This window comes from Rhineura floridana, chromosome 15 (assembly GCF_030035675.1).
Source record: "Rhineura floridana isolate rRhiFlo1 chromosome 15, rRhiFlo1.hap2, whole genome shotgun sequence".
Classification (NCBI taxonomy): Eukaryota; Metazoa; Chordata; class Lepidosauria; order Squamata; family Rhineuridae; genus Rhineura; species Rhineura floridana.
Window position 1 is genome coordinate 37,240,253 of NC_084494.1, and position 4,432 is coordinate 37,244,684.

The 4,432-nt window shown below is 48.4% G+C and overlaps 1 pseudogene; it reads left to right on the forward strand.

Annotated features, from left to right (window-relative positions):
- Positions 1 to 3,527: 3,527 nt before the first annotated feature.
- Positions 3,528 to 3,645, forward strand: LOC133371071 (5S ribosomal RNA; annotated as a pseudogene).
- Positions 3,646 to 4,432: the final 787 nt, after the last annotated feature.

Below are 4,432 nucleotides of genomic sequence, written 5' to 3' on the forward strand. Positions count from 1 at the left end.
ATGAGGAGAGGTATTATGGCCCCCTCCATACAAATCAAGTGATCAGGCTAATGACTGAGGATAAGTTTAAACCTCTCTGCCCACTTCAGCATTGCTTCTTTTGCATTTTCCATTTTTGCCACTGCTGCAAGAGTTGGTGGGGTTGGGGAAAGGGAGCAGAAAAATTTGTTTGGAAAGGAACGGATGCAGTGTTTAAAGCTACACAGAGTGTTCATGACTGCTGTGACTTCCTGCTCACAGTTCATGGTCATAACTATCACCCAATGCCATTTCTAGTAGGCCGAGTGGTGTGTTGTGTACAGTAGTGGGTGGTGACTCCATCTCAGTGGGGCAGTGGAATCCACTCCAGGTTTTCATCTGGAGCAGATTCCACTGCCCCACTGACATGGTGCCACCAGCTGCCACACAAATTTCAGTAATGTGTTGGTATGTATAGCATCATTGTGTCAGGGAAGGTGTGTGGGTGTCCTGTTCATTTATTTGTATTATCCTTTTGTGTGTGGCTGTGTGTGTGAGAGAGAGCAGATGTATGCATGCAAGGGACTAGATCAGCAGAGCTTGGGGACTGTCCACATGTGACACCTCTTCAAATGTTTGAAACCAAACTGATTTTTTTCTTTTCTCAGTCTGTGTTTGTTAACACACAACAACTGGCTATGTGAACAGGGTCCCCATGTCCCCAAATGTTTTCGTGTCTCTGGCCTGTCGTAAAGACCACACAACCACTAGCAGCCATCCTGCTGATCTGGGGGGTGTTGGGTGGACCTTTTCACATCGCTTGCTGCTGGCTCACTCTCACTCAGGCGGAGCTGGGGGAAAACGAAGTCGATCCAAGTTTGAAAACCAAGTTGGTCTAGGTGACTTGAGGAGAGAGAAATGGGGAGTGGGAGTGGGTGGGTGCCAGTGTGAATTTCAATGTGTTCATTTAGGTGTCTTCTTTAGGAGAGTGCATTACAAACTCTGTGTGGCTGCAAGGGTGTTTGTGTGTGTGTGTGAGAGAGAGAGAGAGAGAGAGACAGACAGACAGAGACAGAGAGAGAGAGAGAGAGGGAGAGAGAGAGAGAGGGAGGGAGGGAGAGAGAGGGAGGGAGGGAGGGAGAGAGAGGGAGGGAGGGAGGGAGGGAGGGAGGGAGGGAGATCCCCCGCGTGAAATGTCACATTCTGTTTTTGTTACCTGTTTATGGAGCAAAAAAAACCCTGCAAGGGGTGGAGAGTGGAAGGAGGAGGGAGGGGGCTGTCAGATACAAAACCTTGCCTCCCACCCACCAATGGGGGTCAGACCCAATAGATCCAGAGTATCCGAGGCCCCTGGCTGTTTGGAGGTGTCAGAATTAGGAGTGGGAAACAGTGGGGGGGGGTCTGAGTGGCTGAGTGGCTTTTCCCCCTCTAGCATCTTTCTGCTTTCTTTTCCCTGCTGCTGCAAGGATTCAGGCAGCTGCAGATGGTGCTGCAGGGACTTCCCTATTTCCTTTTCACATATGTCCCTTCTCTTCCCAGGAAGGCCGCCTTGTGTTTTAGCCGAGATTCAGCATCTAGTCCGGAGCCCTGCTTTCAAAAGTAGCCAGCCAGATGCCTCTGGGAAGTCCATAGGGAGGGAAGGGAGGCAATGTAGCTCAGTGGTTAGAGCACTTGCTCTGTATGCAGAAGTCCCAGGTCTAATTCCAGGCATCTCCTGTTAAAAAGGGTCAGGTAGCAGGCAGTGGAGACTGGTGGCTCCAATGTCAGCGGAGCAGTGAATCCGCTCCAGGTTTGAGTCCGAGCTTTCAAGGAGCTGTCCAAGGTTCTGAAAGGAAAGGGGCTGTGTGCTGTTTCCAGTGCCCACAGAATGATGGTTCTGCATGAACAAGAGACAGCCTTGTAGGGAAAGAGCCTAGGGTTAGGTTTTATTATCATTGGTTGAGATTTTTTAATGCTTTAATGTAAAATGTATGTTTTTATGTTGTACGTTGCCCAGAGTGGCTGGATAACCAGCCAGATGGGTGACTAATAAATTAAATAAATAAATAAATAAATAAATTCATCGCAATCCCTCAGGACACAAATGTGGACTTTCCCATGCCAGTCACATGGGGTAAATTCAGTGTGGGACTCCCATCGCCTCTCCACAAGACCTTTTTGCTAGTGCATTGGACATTCCTCCTCCACCAATTTGGAATGGTCTCTGCTGGTAGGGTTCAAGCATGTAAATTAGCCAGCAAGGAAATGAGGCTGAATTGCATTTGAGGTCACAACCCCCTCCCCTGTTTTGTCAAGATCCACTGTGCCATCATCAAGCTTTCGAACATTGCACACTTTCACTCCCTGGAGGCTGGGCATTCTCTTCTCAGCAACAGCACAGAGTCACCCCTGTCTTTAGGTGCCATGATATTTCATTCTCAACTGCTCGGGGAGAACTTTTGCTAACAGCACACTGACAAGTTGCAGAAACTGGATGTCACCCACAGAAGAGCTCATTATCATAATTTGTTTGTATGCCGCCTTTCTATACCAAATGTGCTCAAGACGGCTCACAACATAAAAACAAACAAACACCCTTACACAGTTTTAGCAGTTATAAAAATAAAACAATATAGTCGGGCCTGGCCTCCAAGACGTCTTCTGTATCTTTAAAAGTTGTGCAGGGGAAGGGAGAACCCCACCTTGTGGTTTTTCCCATCACAGTGTTGCAAGAACACCGGCACCCTAAAGATACAGGCTCAGGCCCAATCCTGGCAACCCTAACACAGAGAGATGGTCTCTGGCCCCTTCAGCAGGTGCTGCCTTTGTAGCAGGAGTAGGGTTGCCAGGTCCCCCAATGGGAAGCCCACGGACAGAACCTGAGCTGAACAGTGCTGTCTCCACGCTTGATTCCCAACAGAGGAGGCAGAACACAGCAGTCGTGGCTCGTAGCCATTGATAGTCTTATCCTCTACCATGAATCCGTCTAATCCTCTGATAATGTCACTGAGTCTTCCTGACAGCAGATGAGAGAGAGGCACCTTGGCACAAATGAAAGACGGCCTTGTGCCCTCCGTTGCACCAAGAGGAACATTGAAGGTTTTTTTAACAAATACACATGCACACCCCATCCCTCTAGATAAGCCAGCTCTAGTTTGTCAGACTTGGAACTTGGAACCTCCTGCCAAAGCCGGTTTTCGGCCCTCTGCTTCCTACCTGCCACAGATCAGTCTCGTTGGTACTGGACAGGTTTTGTAAAATAACTAGTAAACCAGAAGGATGTGGGGTTTTTTGTCAAACAAAGCAAAACACCTTTTTATCTTGTCATTGGCAAACAGTCAAGACACGTTGTTTGAAGCACTGGAATGAAAAGCCGTTATTTCAGGGAGCCAAAGCCAGAACTGTGCAGCAGTTCTGTCCTGACGCCCTTCTTGAGACGTTGCTGATAAATATTTTTAAAAAGCCAGTGAGGGAGCGAGCTAATGCTACTTGAGCAGAGCGTTTACCTTGCGTGAGGGCTCTCCACTCTGCAGCCATTATTCCCTGCTTAATGTTTCTTGTTTTAAGCAAGCTGTAATGCTACAATGCAGGCCTGTGCCCATACTACCCTGGACACGCCTGATCTATCTGATCTTGGAAGCTAAGCAGGGTCAGGCCTGGTTAGTCCTTGGATGGGAGACCGCCTGGGAACACCGGGTGCCGTAGGCTTAGAGGACGGCAATGGTCAACCGTCTCTGAATACCTCTCACCATGAAAACCTGATGAATATATCCAAACATAGATTCATAGGGTTGCCATAAGTTGTAATCGACTTGAAGGCATATAACAACAATGCTACAATGAAGATTCTTGGCTTTCTTAACCCACCCCCCTCCTGCCCCTACATGAGTTCCAGTTCTACCTGAGTTAACCTGCAGGCTAGTATGCAATAGAAGACACCATCCTCATGCTTATAGGCAAATGCCTGTTAGGATTAGGAAGGTACTCCAGGGGTCATCTAGCCTAACCCTGTCCCTGAAGACAAGATGTTGATTTCTACTGAATCCCTGTGTGCAGCAACCCCTGTTGGGTGACCCCTGCATCGCGCCACACTGCATCTTACATTGGGACTCAGCTATCAAGAATCAAGGGTGGCAGCAGGGATAGAGGACAGGCGGTGGCAGTGGAAGAACAGGCTGGTGTGGCTGGGACAGTTTTGGTGGGGAGAACTGCTGAAAGAAATGAGTCTTGGGAAAGGTATTGAAAGAGGAGGAATTTTGCTTGTGGAGCAGAGCACAGAAAGAGAGGGGACTGCTCCAGGCATTGAGATCAGGAGGCATGTGGGAGAGTGAAGTCATGAGGACTAGTAGCTTGTGTGGAGCAGTAAGATTTTAAGACTTCCCAAATAAGCTTACATGCACACACCCTCAGTTAGTAGCCCACAAAAGCTTTTAGCAGCTCATCTTCAGACACACCTTGGCTCATTCTGGCACAAACAATTGGCAGGTTCCAAGTG